Genomic DNA, 19643 nt, shown 5'->3' with positions numbered 1-19643 from the left:
CAGTGACATCAAATCCTAAAATATGTAGTATTATATGTACTTTAACTAGTTTTTCTTTAAAAAATAAAGAAGTTAAGAGCCATTTATGTGTAGAGATTGTAGTGCTGCAAGTATACTAGGAAAGTAAGAATGTTTTCCTTCCATTGACATGTAAAATATACAGGTTTGATCATTATGTTGATTGTAGGAACAGACATGTTTATCTGTTTGTCAAACCTGTTAATCTGTCCATGTATTTTACAGCATATAAATGATATAAGTAGAAAGAATTCTAGCAATGCTTTGGCAAGACACATTCTATCTACAGGCTTAAATCATAATTTTAAGGTTTTAATACTACATGTCATGAAATTAAGTAAGATAGGAGGTGATATAATGAACTACACAGAAAATTAAGAAAATGGATTTTGGAGCTTGATGCAAACAAATAAGCCCTGGTTTAAATGACTCCATTTCTATAAAACCAGTCTTGAAAAAGAGACAGTTGAGAAATTAATGCATAATGATTATATATATTTTTAAAATAGTTGATGTCATAAGTCATATGATTTTTTTCATGTATATAAATTGATGGGGCCATTGATTTGCTTTTCTAAACATGAAAAAAAAAACATTTGTGAAAATGTGATTGTTACCTTGAATAAGTATTTCAATAATGTTAAAGTTATATTACAGCAAACGTCCATGATAACTGGTTTTGATGTTTTTTTTTGTTTGTGGAAAGTACTGGCTTAAGTTAGGAAAAACACTTTCTAAAAAATAATTTTAGTTCTGTTTTCAGAAGCAACCTCTTTAATCAGCTTTATCTTACAATGGCTCGGGCTTTTAAATTTCTTGCATCTTCTGTCACAGGCAGCTCAATGCTCTGACTTATTATGTTAATGGTTCTACCTTGTGATTTATACTCACTGTGCATAGTTGCTTACCTTGACTAGAATTACACCTCTTAAAACCTGCTACTGATTTTGCATTTCACCTCATAGGTGTTAGGTGTTCTATACCAAGCTAATTTAAGCACTTGTGGCTGAAATGTTTTGATTGAGGTCATGTTTGGATAGCTGGAGGAGAGTTTTTTTTATTTGCTTTTTGACAGGGAATGAACTTTTTTATTGTTTTGCTCCTCAACTTTGATGTGAAGGGGTGCCAAACTGAATATGAATATACTGTATTAAAAAAGAAAAATGACATAAATCCAAAGTCTGCTTAACTACAGTCAGTTAAAAACAGACTGTAAGATTCGATTCTGCATCAACCACAAAATGTTCTTCCCATCACTGATCCCATCCAACAGTACAATCCAAAAAGAGTTCTGCACTGCAATGACCAGCAAACAGCTGGCCTACTAAGTGATTCCTCATTCTCAGGTTATCCATTAGAATTATGGAAAAATATGCCATTAGTCTTCAACCTTTCAGTGTGGACCAGTGAGGAACCCGGACTTTATAAATAAGGAATGTTCCTTCTAATAAGGTAAATTTGAGCAGTATGTAAACACACTGATGATGTCAAAAACAAACAAAATACACAACAATTCTCAATATTCAAATTCCACTTGCAGAATAAACAGTCATGCTACTGTACAGATCCAATGAGATAATACTCAGCCCATGCCTCCATTTCTATACAACTGTGAGGACATTATTATAACTAAATAAATCTGGGCCATAGTACAGACAATCTAACCATAGTGTTACACAAAGAATTTTGGGCCTTAATAGTTGGGATTGTTGCATAACATTCACATTCTTGAAATACATCTTTCTTCTCAAGAATGTGCATTATTTGCAGAGAGACTAATTTATGTTGCTCTATTTTACACATTGCATTGCATGTATCTTTTTTCAATTTAAATCAACCTATTTTGACAAACTGTATTGCATATATATTATCTTTTTTAATTTCTTGTGTACTGTTTGTAACCATGTCTAATTAGTGTTATAGCTTTTCTCCACAGACATCTGCTGAAAATTGGTTATTTACCCAGATGGAGTTTCCTAGTTAAACAAAACTGTAGCCATGCTATGGCAAATTATTACATATAAAATAAAATAATCATTTACCATGCTTAAATTAGCATTTTGCCTTTTAAATAATCTCATCTTTCAGCTGATTTATAATTTTATCTAAGGTTAATGTAACTGTAGGCTGTAACTTTTCGAGATACTTCTGCATCAGTCACCCCAGATATAATTCTGCCTCTTACTTGTTCATCTCTTTTGCAGTTAAACCCACAGTCTTCAGCCATTTCATACAGTTATCTCACAAAAGCTTCAACTCACTGGCCTTTTCTTTTGCACATCTGTGGAAGCATGACCTTTTGTTTATTATACTTCTTTTTGGTGCAAGATATTCATTCACTGACTTGTATGCAATGCTCTGGTCTTCTGTAAATAAAATAAATTATATATATACCTTCCACATCACAACCGATGGTATAAAATAAGGTATTTCCCTGGATTTCATCTGTTTATTTAATTTGGTCACCTCATGAAATCTCAAGAACCTCTGTATTCAAGCAGAACAGCAGAAAGGCTCTGGCAGGTTTTGTCATTATCAAATACATTTTTTTCTTGGATGTATGGTTTAAATTTGATAAAAAGACAGCTTTTCAAAGTAAAACAGCTTTTTATCAGCAAAATATTCAGCTATGAGTTTGGTAAACTTAATCTGGGTGTTTTGGTGTGGTTCTGTAACTGGGGTATGTTTTTTCTTTGTTTCTGTATAAGAAGAAGATCCCTTTTTTTGGGTACACGACGTTTTGCCCCTGCCGATTTGCCCCCGACCTATTCAACCCCAGACAATTGGTCCCAAACAAAACATTACAAAAAAAATCTAAAAAGAAACGGAGATGTACTATGTAAAAAAACAAAACAAAACAATAAATGGAAACAAGGGACTAGTTTGTAGTTTCCGTTCAATATTCTCATGCAGTAAAGACAGATATAGTAGATAAAGAAGCAATGAACGGAAAGTATGGACTATAAAAATAATAATAATGACATCCGGATTACAAAGGTTGCTATAGTTCGCAGTTTCTGTTCAACGTTTTACTCCAGTAAACACAGATATAGTACATAAAGAAAAAAATGAATGTAAACTACAAACTATAGAAATAATAATTTCAGCTCCTTCAGTTCAAGAAGTTGCTATACCACCCTTCATGCATAGCTCTAATGGACCTTCATACTTTTAAACTGTCTGCATGCCATCTTCAGTTCTTAATGTAGGTAGCAACCACTTGTACTTAAAGAAAAGTCATCAGTATTTTCAGATCGTCATGGAATTTGTTCACCAGGAAAATCTGCAAGGAAAATTAAATGCATTTCACTGTATGGGCATGGAACAGAACCTACACCAAAAGTTAACTCTTCTGTTGACTGTGTTGGAGCATCATATGCTTGTTTGACAAAGGACTCTGATACTCCTCTAACAGGGTACATGAAACAGCCATATCAGAGTTTGTTAGGAATTCAGTCAAGATTTCTCGCTTCCCTAAATGTTAGCAAAGCATTCATCAAGGGTACATGAAGTTTTGACCCTGCTGATTGGCCCCTGGATGACTCAATAAAAATGTTTTAATATGACTGACATGATGGGTACATCTCAAAAAATGTGTTTAATTTACAAAAAAGAATATGTTAAAATGTAACACTAATTATAATATGTTAAAACATAACACTAGTTATTAAATGTTAAAAGTCTGTGTGTTATATTTATACTAACCAATGTAATGATTAAATGAAAAAAAAAATTAAAATTAAATATATTTACAATGAAAAAATAACAGTGTATTTATTGAATAATTGATTAAATAATAACATAATGATAAAGTACTTAATAGAACATATTTGGGGTTGAACTGTCCACTAAAAAATCATATATACAATACATATAAATGTATACATGAAATTGTATAGAAATGCATTGGGGGAGAACAGTCCTGCTTCCCTTTTTTTAGGCAGCATGTCAAAGTGCTCACCTATGGATACGCAGAGATGTTTGCTGAGACTTTTAGAAATGTCAGGACACACCAGCAGTTCAGTCAAACATATCAGTTTTATTCTGAACAACATGACAGCTCAACAAAAATGACAGTAACATTTTACTTACTCACATTAATTGTCTGTAGCTTTGATATGAAATGCATTGTGGGATGTATAAAGTCTTAATATGCCAACACTATGTAAGAGTTTTTAAGTGGCAATGGCTATGCTACATTTCTGCAATACTCACACACACACACACACACACACACACACACACACACACACACACACACACACACACACACACACACGCACACTGGATATAAAAAGTTTACACACCCCTGTTAAAATGCCAGGTTTTTGTCATATAAAAAAAATTAGACCACAATAAACCATTTCAAAACTTTTCCCACCTTTAATGTGACCTATAACTTGTAAAATTCAATTGAAAAACAAACAAATCTATTAGAGGAAAAAATATAAAAAATAAAAAAAATACAATATGCTGGTTGCATAAGTGGGCACACCCTTAAATTAATAATTTGTTGTGTGTGCACACCCTTAAACTAATACTTTGTTGAAGCAACTTTGGATTTAATTACAGCATTCAGTCTTCTTGGGTACACACCTGCTATCAATTAAAGGGATTCAGAGAAAGAACGGTTCTGCCACCAGTCCTGCTAAAAACTTGAAAATTGAAAACTTTTAATAAAAATAAAACAGTGATAAAATAAAACACACTGGCTCATAAACCTGATAAGCACTTTCGGTGTAATACCTCAATTAAAGAGACTCTGATTAACACCAAATAAAGTTCAGCTGTCCTAGTAGATTTTCCTGACATTTACTCATTTCCCTACTACAGCAAAAGTCATGGTTCGCAGAGAGCTTACAAAGCATCAAAGGAATCTCATTGTTGAAAGGTATCAGTCAGGAGAAGGGTACAAAAAATTTCCACAGCATTAGATATACCATGGAACACAGTGAAGGCAGCCATCAAAAAGTGGAGAAAATATGGCACAGCAGTGATGCTGCAAAAAACTGGATGTCCCTCCAAAATTGATGCAAAATACAGGATGAAAACTGGGCAGGGAGGCTGCCAAGAGACATACAGTAACACTGAAGGAGCTGCAGAAATTTCTGGCAAGTACTGGCTGTATACTACATGTGCCAACAATCTCCTGTATTCTCCATATATCTGGACTATGGGGTAGGGTTGCAAGACAAAAGCTTTTTCTTACACAGAAAAACATCCAGGCCAAGCTAAAATTTGCAAAACAGTACATCAAGTCTCCCAAAAGCACATGGGAAAATGTTTTATGATCTGAGGATACCAAGATTGAACTTTCTGTCCACAATTCCAAAAGATGTGTTTGGCACAAAACAACACTTCACGTTACCAAAAGAACACCATCCCCATGGTGAAGCATGGTGATGGCAGTATCATGCTTTGGGTTTCTTTTCTTCAGCTGGAACTAGGACTTTAATCAAGGTGGAGGGAATTATGAACAGTTCCAAATACCAGTCACTTTTGACCCAAAACCTTTGGGCGTCTGCTAGAAAGCTGAAGATGAAGAGGAATTTCACCTTTCAACATGACAATGGCCCCAAGCATACATCCAAATCAACAAAAGAATGGCTTCACCAGAAGAAAATTAAAGTTTTGGAATGACCTAGCCAAAGCCCAGACCTAAATCCAATAGAAAATCTGTGAGATGACCTGAAGAGGGCTATGCACAAGAGATGCCCTTGCAATCTGATGGATCTGGAGTGCTTTTGTAAGGAAGAGTGAGCAAATATTGCCAAGGCAAGATGTGCCGTGCTGACAGACTCCTACCAAAGAAGACTGAATGCTGTAATTAAAAGTTTTTTCAACAAAGTATTAGTTTAATGGTGTGCACACACAACAAAGTATTAGTTTAAGGGTGTGCACACTTCTGCAACCAACATATTGTATGTTTTTTATTTTTTCCCCTAGCTGATTTGTTTTTCATTTGAATTGTACAAATAATTATAGGTCACATTAAAGGTGAGGAAAGTTTTGAAATGATTTATTGTGGTCTCATTTTTTATATCCCAAAAACCTGGCATTTTAACAGGGGTGTGTAAACTTTTTATATCCACTGTGTGTGTGTGTGTGTGTGTGTGTGTGTGTGTGTGTGTATATATATATATATATATATATATATATATATATATGTATATATAAATATATATATATATATATATATATATATATATATAGGTCTACCTAAAAACGCCAAAAGTGCACAATGCCGACAACGAGAACACCGACACTGGAAGATCAACAACGGAGATGATCGAAAGTTGAGAATCCCGATGCTGAGAACACCGACATGTTAAGGTATGTGTGTGATAGGGACGGACGTTAGGGTCAGGGTGTGGGTAAGGCAAGTGTGTGATAGTGACGGATGTTAGGGTAGTGTGTGGGTCAGGTAAGTGTGTGATAGTGACGGACTTTAGGTTTAGGGGCAGGTTAAGTTTGTTAGGGTTAGGGTGCGGGTAAGGTAAGTGTGTGATAGTGACAGACTTGAGGGTTAGGGGCGGATTAAGTGAGTTCGTGTTAGGGTTAGGGTGCGGGTAAGGTAAGTGTGCGATAGTGACAGACTTAAGGGTTAGGGGTGGATTAAGTGAGTTAGGGTTAGGGTGCAGGTAAGTTAAGTGTGCGATTGTGACGGACCTTAGGGTTAGGGATTGGGTTAAGATTAGTGCATAGATAGTTGTGTATGTAAGGTTTAGTGTAGGTTTGTAAGGTTTTTGGTGTGCTTGTGTTGTGTGTGTTTTTCGGGACAGCTATTTGTTTTGTTGATTGTCGGGATTTTTTGAACTTTCGGTTTCTTTTGGTTTTATCGTGTAGGTTATTTCATTGTCGGTGTTTTGGCATGTCGGTGTTATCAGGTAGATCCATATATATATATATATATATATATATATATATATATATATACATATATATATATATATATATATGTGTGTGTGTGTGTGTGTGTGTGTATATATATATATATATATATATATATATATATATATATATACATATCTACATACACATACATGCACATATCTCTTTTTCTCTCTTTATATATATATATATATATATATATATATATATATATATATATATATATATAAATAGATAGATGTACGTGTGTGTGTGTGTATGTATGTTTGTATGTACATCCTGCTTAAGGGATCTCAATCTTTTTTGCAACATAAATAGGACATGTTACTTGGATAGATACATATCACAGTAAATACCTTTTCTATGGAACTGTCTTCCATTCCACATAAATCTAACAACTTCTGTTAGTCTATCTCAATATAATTTCAATGAACTGATGTGTCTCAGATGGACAGATGCAGAGTATATGCCTCAATATGTGTTCTGTCAGCCTCTGAGTTATTTAAATATAAGCTATAAGGGCTAAAACTACCATGGGAATGTAAGTCTAGGCTTCTTCAGATCCTCACAGATCAATAGCTCAGCAAATACCTATGAAGTTATGAACCAACCTTTCAGTAGCTTTATTCCACTTGTCACACATTTCAAGGTTTAAGTATATTTTTTTATGGGGCTGTCAGAAATGAAAAAGGAACTTAGAAGACAAGATTGTACAAAACAGAATGAAGATTTATTGACTAGCAAGATGTAAAGAAACCAGAGAGGCATTTGACTGAGTAAATTTACCTTGGTCTGTACACAACTTTATGTGCAGAAAATGACAAGCAAAATGCACACTGAAAGTAATTTAATTGCCTATGTGTTATGATACCGTTTCACATCATATAGTTTTCATTGGGAATAAATATGCACTTTTCAGTATATTGAAAAATGGTCTCATGAGAATTAAATATTCCATCTGTGGGAATCAGTCAAGCAACCTATATTTTGCAACTCTAATCATTTCATTGTTTCTTTCACCCCCTTTCTCTTGCTTTTAGTGTCTGTTTGGATTCCAAAAGGTTGCAAAATCAAAAGAACAATTAAACAAAGGGACTAAACTTTTTATAGAGCTATGTTTGTGTAGGACTTTATACTCAAGGCTTCTTTTCCTTGATGTTATATATCTGATGAGTTTAGCCCATAAAGGTGCATTATTGTATATGTTCAAGGTTAGGCTTTCAGATAAGATCAAGGCTGCCCATGCAATCTGGCACTGATAATCACTCTTTGCATTTTTTTTAATTCATTAGCTACTAGTTTTTTTGAGTCTAGTGCTTTACTACGGTCTACAAGGGCAAATAGCTATTTGCAGTTGAAACTCTTTCAGTCTGCTTTTCAGGTGTGCAAAGTATTTTCTTCCAATAGGTCCAGTTTCTAAAATCATAGTTACCACTTTTTCAAACTGTCAGGGATTAGATGCATTTTTTGGCAAAACACAGTTTTCACAACTGTTGCAAGACCATACACTATTTACGTCACTGATCTCACAATGAAATTAAAAACATTCAGACAAGAAATTATCTATAAATATAAAACATGTTTAATTAAAAGCCAGTCAAGGGCTTTACTATATCTAAAAGTGAACATTCATGTTATGTGGTAACAGACAGAATATAGAGTATTTACTCCTTGTAAGTAATATACATTATATTAACCGTCTCAAAACGATATTATGTATAGAGTGCTTTGCTGCAGATGTCTAAGCAATAACCGAGAAAACAGTCTGCAAAAAATGGCTTTGCTGAGATCTGTATTAAAGCTGGACTCCACATTGTTGATTTCCATGATTTGTAATAGTTTGTTGTAAACTGAAGAGTCAGGATGGATTTACAATCCCCAGTTTAGGTATACTGGTAGTCTTTTTTCAACTGGCGGTATAAAAATATATGCAGTTTCAGATTAGTAGTATAATACATGAAGAACAAAATATGTACAGTCCTGCTGGAATGGTATGCTTGATCAGTAGTGAAGGCCTAGTAGCACACAAATATTGAGGTGTTGCTCACAGCCATAGGTGTGCAGTGGGGCAGGAATGGCACGCACTATACCTGCACATCAAAGCTTTGAATGATTCATAAAGACTTCCACACAAGGGGGCAAGAACTTTTCACAGTCTTACCCTGTTGTGTGCATTTGTGGATTATATAGGTTGCAGTTCTACAAGGCAGCACCGCTGAAGTATAATTTGTCCCAGCAGGGTAAACAATTGGACAGTGACTGTGTTCTATACAATATTGCTGTACTTGATAATGCAGAAATGCAGAGGTGTTGGGTAACCACTGGGGCAGTAACTGTATTTGTTGCACTTGTTAATGTAGAAATTCTCCTTTTCTGACAGTATACTGTGTTGAAAAACAACAAGTTTCAACCTTCCATCTCTAAAATGTTACACACTGACCCTCATAATGTGGAACAAATGGGTAAAATGTGAAGCACTTACTAATTGCTTAGAAACATCTTCATTTAGAAAGCTCACAAGATGGTTAAAATGGATTATTATATACTTATAAAAGTTATTTTAATGAGGTAACATGATTGAGCATTATTTACCATGGATATTAGCTAAAAAGTCTTAATGCTGAAATCGTGACAGACCCTTCCATTGTGGATCAATGAGGAACCTGGTCTGTTTAAGACTAAAAATGAAGAATGTTCCCCCTAATGAGATACACTATATGTTTATGTGAAAAAACACACTAGTGCTGTCAGAAACAAACAAACAAAAAATACACAACATCCACAAAATACTACTGCTGGAGTTCCCTGCTATACGTATTCACCTGCTGCTACCCAAAACACACTTTTTTCTGCCTTACATAGTGATGGTGGTGAACTCTTACCAATGCAAGCTCATACCGCACCATATCTGTCTTCATACCTATGTGGCAAAACATTTTTATAATTCACTTCTGAGCATGACGGTAGACCGCAATGCAGTAGTGACAAACAGATTGTTAGTTACGTAACAAGGTCTTGTACATCTTACTAAACTGCCTGCTACTCCTTGTATGTGTAAGCACTGCCATGTGACACAATGCATCCCTCCATCCTGGGCACAGGAGCACCTAGTATACAGTGGTGGATTAGATGATCCTGTATGCTATACTAGAAAACAGGATGTGTGCTGAAGGACACCATGGGCAATCAGTCGATGTCTATGAAACATAGTAGTTCATAGCAGCATACTGTAGTGGCTATGGTGTATATTTACATCAGTCTGCTAAGTTTATGAGCCCCAGGGTTGGGACACAAACACAACTGTTACAACAAGCACACACTATCTCTGCATGAATGTTAACCAAGAGAAGCAGATTCTATACAGACTACCTCTACAATATGCTTCCATACAATTGGAAAAAAATTAAGTGTATAACAGAATTTATCAGTGTATGCATATAAAACAAAAATGACCACACATATATCAATGTGAAGGAATTGTACATGGTTCTTTGGACCTTTTCCTTTGCAGCAATCTATCCCCAAGTCATTTTTAACTGCTTTTTTTTTCATTCCAGAGTTGACAGCACATGATAAATCCACACAGGACTCACGGGCAACAGACAAAAACTGGTTGCAATAATTCCTTGCCTACGAGCAGGATACAAGAGATGTCCTTCACTTGATCACTGCTGCAGTTGCCTAAGCTATATGGCTCATGCCTTACCAAAGACATAATGTATGGCCAGCCTCCTACGCTTCAGGGCACCTCAGTTCACCCAAACAATTATTCAGCTTGAGCTGAGATGATTAAAAGTCAGGTTTGGGTGCCAAGCCCTTCAGACCTTTCTTGCCACCAAAGAGAGCACTCCACTTTGGACTTTTGAGGAGTGACAGTCCACTAATACTGTTCCACTGCTGGGCCAATAAGTTCTCTTCAGGAAAAAAAAAAACTTCAACTTTTCTATCCCTTGGATGGGAATATTCCTGTATGCTTTTTACTCTTTCCACTAATATCCAGGGTACTTCGGAAGATTTAGAAGGACTCTCCAAAGATAACTGTGGTGATTCTCTTCTGGCCCAGGCAACACTGGTTCTCCTTTCTTCTGGAAATAGCCAGTGGCAATTAACCACATGCTTCCTCGCAGACTGGATTTACTCAAACAAGACCAGGGGTGTCAGATACTTCCTCTCCCAAAGCAACTACAACTGACTGCCTGGATGATATGATCTTAACACCTATTATAGGTTCATAGGTAGGTACTAGGCTATTGGCCTAAGGGCCTAAGTAAGCCTAGCCAACAAGGCTCCCTGGCTTATTGCACCCAAGAAAGTTATTTTCCTGTGCCCCTGTCAAGCAGTCACAGAAGTGATCCCCGGGGTGTATTTCCTATTTCCCATCCACTCATCAAGATTTTTCTTCAAGAGTGCTAATGAGGAACTTTGCTTGACTTAGATGGGTAGCTTGTTACAGAGTATGGGAAGCCACTGTGACAGAAATGTATCCCTCCAGCATGTCCTGTTTATTGTGGTGACAAGGTTTAGGTCCCTAGAGCATGTAGCTCGGAGGGATTGGGATTTCTTTAGGTGTAGCATGTCCAACAGCTCTGGGTTTGACATAGCTTTATATGTTAGGCAGAGATCACCTCAGAGTAAGTGATATGCTATGGATTAAAGCTGGAGTTTTTTGAGACGGTCAGTGTAGGGCATCTGCTTGAGGCCAGTAATCCTCTTTGTGAGGTACTTCTGTGGCCTTTCCAGCTGCTGCAGATGTCTTGTGAGGTGCTTTCCAAAAGGGCATTGTACTCTATAATGGGTCTAATGAGTGTCGAGTAGAGGGGAACAATGACCTCTTTTTTTCCTGGATGAGAACCCTTTTGTGATGAGGTGTGCCACAATGCAGGATTTCCTGACTACTGTGGCGATGTGATTATCAAAGGAGAGACTACTGTCCACCTGGGTCCCAAGGTCTCTTATCACACATTTGGCATTAAGTAGACTGCTGCCTATGTAGAAAAAAGCAGCATCCCTTGGTGGGCTTGAATCACCAACCTTTCGGTTAACAGCCAAATACGCTAACCGACTACACCACAGAGACTCACGGGTATAGAGTTTTTACCAAAGGGGATGACAATGTACTTTTTGGCATTGAGCTTATGGACCATTTTTTCTGAGGATGTACAGCAGGTATTAATACAGGCAAGGAAAACAGCTGCTAGAAAATCATGTATTATCAAATGGAAAAGGTTTTCTAATTAATACCAACAAAATAACCAGCACCCATTCAGGGGTAGTGTTTCTCTGGTTTTACATTATTTGTGTCAGTTACTATTGTATGGCCTGTCTTTCTCCTCTGCCAAGGCTCATTTGATGGCAATTTCAGAATGTCTGCCAACAGATCCCCCTCTTACATTTAGTCTCATAGGAAAATGTTTTTGAGAGGGGTATTGCACTAGAGGCTTCCTAGGAAACAGGTGACTCCCTCTTGGGATCTTAACTTTGTGTTAGAAGAATGAACTACTGCTCCATTTGAATTTAGACAGGAAAACAAAACTAGTAAAATTAAATAACGAAACGCAACTGAATACAAACGAAAAGGTTTAATTAACAAGAAATTCCAGAGCGCTTTCACCCATCACAACGTGGGTTTCATCAGAGTGATCTCATAAGCAGAGCAGCTTTCTTATATACTATATCTAATCCTATCAAATCACTTACAATTAATTAATTAATTTGGTACCTAAGAACTTTAAAAAGCATACATACAATATAATTAAATTGTATATATATATATATATATATATATATATATATATATATATATATATATATACAATAAAAAACTTCACATAAGAAACTTAACATAAAAAAACATGACATAAAAACCATGCAAACAAATAATTTCATTTCTTTAAGTTATTAAATAGCTATTAAATAATTAATAATTAATTATAACTGTTCATTACAATGTGTGTGTCTTTTAGGAAATACCTAACTTAACGTCATACACCCTCAGTTAGAAATGCTTTCAAAAACTATTTTTTTCAAAAACTGTTTTTAATTAATTAAAATGGACTAAAATGGAGAAAATTCTTAAACTGTATAAAAAAATAGCATTAGATAATATATGAATTCATTTTTAGCTAGCTAGCTATGGAAACATGTTCATTTATTCCAGGTTTACTACATGCATTTAATCTTAATTGCCATAAACACTCCTTGAACTCAAGCAATGCGTTAACATCTCCCTCTTTGTTAATATTTTGAGGGATCCTGTCAATCACAAAGAAGAGAAATCTCTTAAAATCTGGACAATTTTTACTATGCATGTATAAAGAATTTGTTTCCTTTTTGTTTTTAATATCTCTAATATGCTCTGTTATTCTTTCTTTAAGCTTTCTAATGGTCTTCCCAATATAGAATGCTTGACATGATAAGCATGTGGCTACATAAATTACAAACTTAGTGTTGCAATTTACATGCCCTGGGCATCTAATGGTTCTTTTGTATCCCTTTATTGCAACATAAGTTCCGTCCATAATAAATCTGCATGATCTGCAAATCCCACATTTTTTCATTTCTGAGTCTCTGAATAATACTTCACTCTCAAAATAATCTTTCAGATTCTTGTCCCTACTGAAAACAACAGTCGGTGCTTGACCTAAGTCTTGCAAGATCTCAGCTTGATTCCAAAAGACTTTGTCCCACACATCTCTAATAGTGCCCAACATAACAGATGTAACGTTACTAAATGGCAACACCATTGCACTTAATTTCAAAGTATTGCTACCTTTTTTTATTGTTGTATTTACTTGTTGTACCATATTTTAATACTGGTTTATAATCAGTATTCATTTTACTAGTTACCTCATTTCTAATGTATAACAATAAATTATTTGGGTAACCTCTCTCGATTAACATGTCAATTAAATTGTCTATCTCAAAATCAAACGTAGCATCCTCACTAATCATTCTAGAGAGCCCCACCATTTGGCCCTTTACCAAATTACGTTTTTGAAAGGATGGATGGCAGCTTTTGTAATGCAAATACGAATTTGAGAATGTTCTTTTCCTGTAAATGTTAGACTCAATCTCATCATCCTTCTTGAACAATTTGATATCAAGGTATTCACAGTAATCTTTATTAATGTGAAAAGTAAATTTTAAAAATGACGTTGTACAATGCAGGAATTCCACAAATTCATTAAATTCATCTATACTGCCCTTCCAAAACAGTAATATATCATCCAGAAATCTCAGATATATGTCAATCTTTGAACAAAATTTACTTGTGAAAACGTGCTGCTTTTCCCACATAGCTAGAACTAAATTGGCGTAAATGGGGGCACATCTTGCCCCCATAGCTACGCCCGAGCATTGCTTGTAATGCTCACCCCCGTGTTTAAAAAAATTGTTATCAAGCACCATCTCCATCAAATTTACCAAATTCTTATGCTTAACTGTATGCATATTGCCATAAAATTCTAAATTTCCTTCAAAAAGCTCTAATCCCTCTTTTAAAGGTATAATAGAAAATAAATTGACAACATCAATTGTAATTAAATATACTTTGTTCAAATTAGCTGTATTGTAATCTTTAAGTATTTCCAAGCAATGCCATGAGTCTTTTAATATATGCTTAATATTTTTTATCACTTCACTACAATTAATATCAATGTAATGCGCTACTGCTTCCAATTTAGAATGTTTAGCTGCCACAATTGGCCTAAAGGGGGGTTTTTTACATTCTTGTGTATCTTCGGTATCCCAAATATGGATGGTGTTACAGGGTATTCATCTAACAAATATTCATACTCGTGTTGTGTTATTTCTCCATCCATAAGCAATTCATACAACTGCCAGTCTATCTTAGAATATGCCTTTATAATATCATATTTTGATACCCCAATATAAGTGCTTTCATCGTTAAGCATATTAGTCATTTGGTTTGTATAATCTATACTACTCATAATGACCACACCTCCCCCTTTATCTGGTTTCATTACCTTATATTCACTGGAAGCACTTAGTTCTTTAAGACAAAATCTTTCAGCTACTGTGAGATTATCAGCTGAAATCTGCCCATCTTTCCACACTTTTCTCAATTGCAATTCACAGAACATTTCAAATAAATGAATAATGGGGTTACTAGGTGGAATAAACATGCTTGTTCTTTTTAGCAAAAGGTCTCTATTGTAATTACTTTGTCAGTTTTTCCTTTAAAATACATTTTTAAGTTAAGCAGTCTCACATATGCTTTCAGATTTAACAAAACTATTCCTAAATCAGGCTTAAAACTTGGAACAAATTTGAAACCCTTTTTGAACAGTGATAAATAACCCCCTTCCAAGTTTTTTTCTGTATAATTGTAAACTGAGAAACCCCCATCTGTAATAACTTTACAATTTAAATCTTCCATTGTTTGCAATACTATTGTTTCATTTTCATGCAAAATGTTAGTAGTGTCAGCATTCAAAATGTTGTTACAATTAATTCCAGCTCTTCCGAACACAAATTCTTCAGGAAATACTCTCCCATAATTAGTTTCAAGTAATTCAACTTTTGTATCAATAATACAATTTTGCTCATCATTTATATGCATAATGTTGCTATAGGCACAATTATCAATAGATTTAGCATACAAGTCGCAGTCTAATACAGACAACCTATCTGTTAATATTGGTGCTGTGCTTGTCTGAATCTTCCTTTGCTGCTGTTTTGATAATATTGCTGTTGCTGCTGCTGACCCTGATAACGCCCTTTCAGGCGTTCGGATCTGCGTAACACTTGTTCTTCTAAAAAAGGCTCAGCAAAATTATCATAAACCACATTTCCTCTAATCTGTGTTTGACCATTATCATTCTCTAAGACTGCATCCCTATATCTTGTATTAACATTAGAAGCAGTGCTTCTCTGTGATGCGTCACATCGCTTAAAATATCTAAAATGTGCATAGGCACGATTGTTTGAGTAGTCATTAGTATCCCTATGTAATTTTTCATTTTTATTGTCAAGACCTTTACTAACATATCTATTAACTTCTGCTAGTATGTTGTCTAGTTTAAATTTACTACAGTCGAATAACAAATCATTTCTAATGCTATTGTCAAGTGTTGTTAACAGTTCGCTTAATTGCGCTAACTTAAAATTATTATTTCTAATAATCAGTTTTATTAACTGTTTCCCAGTGTCATCAAAAATTTTTATTAGTTCATTAAAAAACTCACTGTCTTTATCAAATCCGAACGGTACCTTAAATACTCTAAGTCCTTTAGGTACCTGATTCAGTTCAAGCGATCTTTCCAAAAAAACGTTGTCCATCTGCAAAGTCTTATATTTTCGCAATGCCTTTTCAAAGTCATTAAGCTGTTTGTTTAAGGACCCCATATCTCGACTGTTATTTAACTGCCCAAATTTTGGTGCTGTAAGTAATTCCTTAATCTCTGGAATCATCGTACTCTTTCTCCAAACACTATTGGACCCCTCACCAGCGTTCGAATTGGAATTCGGCCTCGGAACCACATACCCATCACTTCCTACTGTGGTACGCGCTGTCTCAACGCCAATAAAATCCTTCGGACAATTGCTGGCTGTTGGGTGACTCCTAGAAGTACCAGGCGTGGAGTGCAATGTAAAAATATGTTCCTCACTCTCCGATAATGATATATTAACATTGCCTTCTCTTAAAATGTTCGTATCAAGTCCCTCAACAACTTTCTGTTCTTTTAACGTAGCTAAAAGACGCTGCATAATAATCAGCTGCTGCTGCAAAAGCTGCTCCATAAGTTTCGTAGTTTAACCAGTGCAATTCAATAACCAAGTCTTAAATAAAATCACCAAAAACAGTTCCGCTGTACTCAGAATGTGAGTCGCTACGGAACCGACATTTGAACCAGCTCATCAGGCTGGCTTGAGGTTCTTTACATGGACAGTTTTACTTATTGTTGTGACATTTGCAAGATGAGTATCTTAGTTGCAAGCTATGGTGGGTCAACCTTATCTGATGTTTTTCTCAAAGACAGGGTTTCATTAAGAACAAATCCTTCTTTTTATGCCTGAAGTGGTACCTGGGTTTATCTTAAGCCAAGCTATGCTTTCCAGAGCCTAAAATGAGTAAGATAGGTTACTTCATAGTAGCATAGTGGATGCTGCACTAATTGCCTTAATTGGTCTGGATAACACTCCCGTGGTAATCATGCTCACCATATTCCAGATACCTGATCTGTTTTAACACAGGCACATTTTAAGGCAGATACATGACTGTTGTATGTACTATGATTACACATATGCATAGGCATTTACAACAACAGATAGATACAGTGGAACTTTGCACCTGGTTAGGCCCTCTGGAAATCTGCAGCTGATACAGATGAAAACAGTACACTTCACACTGATCATGGCAAAAACTGTGTGAGGTAAAGTTTATATTGGGGTGTTGGGTAGGCGCCAGCAGACTAGCAGGACATCTGTCCAGCTACCTTGCTTGGTTACAGTTTGAGGAAAGAGGTAACAAAGTGGTATCCTCAGGGATAATGACAAAATAGCAGAATTATGCATCTGCACTGCACTGTTTAGATCCTTACATACATGAAACACTAAATTAGTACTAGCTGCATTTCACAAGTGGCAATACTGCCTAGTGCCATGTTGTGTCTATGTTGTCTCTCAGTCGGTGCAACTTACTAGTACACAGCTTGTGAACACCGTTGCTAAAAAGCATCAAGTATGTGGGCTCATTGTGATTCTGGGGCATTTGAGACAACAGTACAAAAGGTTCTTGCTGCTAAACCTCAGTGATTTGCTCCAATGTCAGTATAGTTAATTTCTTCTGTCAGCGAACCAATTAGGTATGTCACAAGATGTACTTACCACCACTCTTCTACAGTTACATATATATTACTGTCAGAGTTAAGATCGAATGTCAGATGTCATTTGAGACTGCTCAGGAAAAGGGTTTGGAGATAACTGCATGCCATACCAGTCAGGACAATCATACAAATTTCAGTGGGTTCTTGCCAAGTCTGGACTAACTTGATGAAATGTGGCAGTATTGCCTGGTGCATATGTGATGAACAGGAAATGATGGACACTGTTATAATTACAATTAATTTTATTGTTTATTATTTGAGTAGTGAATACATTTCTGGAGCACATTAACTATCCCTTTAAACTTAGGAGACAGTACACCGGATTAAAATTTGCATCCAGAATACATTATATCTTTTTACTGTTCTGTCTATGAGCAGACATTAGAGAAAAATAATGCTTCTCTTACACATCATAACAGCCCTGCTTCAGAGTTTAACACCTTAAATTTATTTCAAAATATTAAAAAAAAATCTAGTACCTCAGCTACTGCCTTCATTAAATTATGAAAATCCCCTGTTAAACCAGCTACCAAAAAACAACCAGTTAGAAAACATCAATATTCAAAGCAACAAACAATTCTGTCAAAGTAGTCGCTAAGCCATTACAATATGAATTTCATAACTAATTCTCTGTTTAGGCCTTTTGGTTGCAATGTTTTATATGTAAAATGAAACCACTCTTCTTTTTCCAAAATAATATTAGAAATGTCTAACAATTTTGCATTTGAGCAGCAATACATGATGAAACATTTTAAAAGCCCACTATTTCAATTTTGCTTTTTTAATCTCTCTAATGTGTTCCTGTATTATAATGTCTACTGGAAACATGGTCTGTCCATTAATCTGCATTACATGAGCAATTTAAAGCATAGACTAGTCCTATAATATAGCAAATACACTCTCACTATCCTCAATAATTATCACTGATAGTCTGTTCTTATAAATGGAGGAACCCTTATAATTTTGGGGGTCCTCAGAAGATAGACCTAGAACTACGTACATGCCAGAATGTGCCAATTTGTCAATAAGACTAGATGAATTATTTTATGATAACTCAGGAGTAATTTCTCATGCTTCTCTCTATAGGGTTTTATTCCTCAACAGAATGTATTAATATTTCCAAAATTATTCTGGAGAGCTCCTCTACAAAGGAGACATATCATGTTACAAAAAAAAGATGTCTTCATGATGGTGCCTGTATGCCGTCCTTTTATGACAAGCAAATCTATTCCTATGATCCCCACCTCTACCCAAAATTTTCTATAGTGAGGACCAAAGAGTTTGCTCCTTGTAACTGCTCTTCCTCAATTTCTACATAATATCTTGTGTTACCTGATGAAAAATATCTTCCTCAAGACAAAGTTTCCTTGCTCAAAAAAAAAAATTAAAAAATACCATAAAGAAGAGGATGTGGCAAGTAGAAAGGGTGTGCATGAAGAAAATAATTGATTGTTGTAAGCTTGTGAAAATAACATGTATGTAGTTTCCCCACTCATGGCTAAATACTAGCAATCAAGAATTCTGTTTCATGGATCCACATATTTGAAGTAAATTTAATCACAAATCTGCTACTCGGAATTCTTTAAAAATATACACTTTTTGGTTACTTGTAGATATCGCTAGTAAACAATGTTCAACATTTTCTCATTCTAATTCCAAATTAAAAGGGACCAAAACAAGCACATGATTTATGCTCAATCACTTAATAATTTTTTTGTTACAATACTTGTTTTGTAATATTGTGTGAGACATCTCTGTGTACCTTTCCAAGGAGCAAAAAAACTAACTTGGAAATGCCCGAAATAAACTGGCCTTTCAGTTTATACACAATGATGAAGGCAGGATATGGTCTCATACTTGCAGAATGGCCTGAATGCAAGTCTGTGG

The 19643-nt window shown here is 35.4% G+C and overlaps 1 protein-coding gene across 1 annotated transcript in view; it reads right to left on the bottom strand.

Annotated features, from left to right (window-relative positions):
- Window positions 1-19643, bottom strand: part of PITPNM3 (PITPNM family member 3) — a 1300985-nt gene that overhangs the window by 201768 nt on the left and 1079574 nt on the right. The gene's annotated exons all lie outside the window — the stretch shown is intronic.

The sequence above is a fragment of the Protopterus annectens genome, chromosome 13.part0, assembly GCF_019279795.1.
Source record: "Protopterus annectens isolate FY-2018-M chromosome 13.part0, PAN1.0, whole genome shotgun sequence".
Classification (NCBI taxonomy): domain Eukaryota; kingdom Metazoa; phylum Chordata; order Ceratodontiformes; family Protopteridae; genus Protopterus; species Protopterus annectens.
Note: the sequence above shows the minus strand (reverse complement) of the source record. Positions and strands in the feature narration are given on the sequence as shown.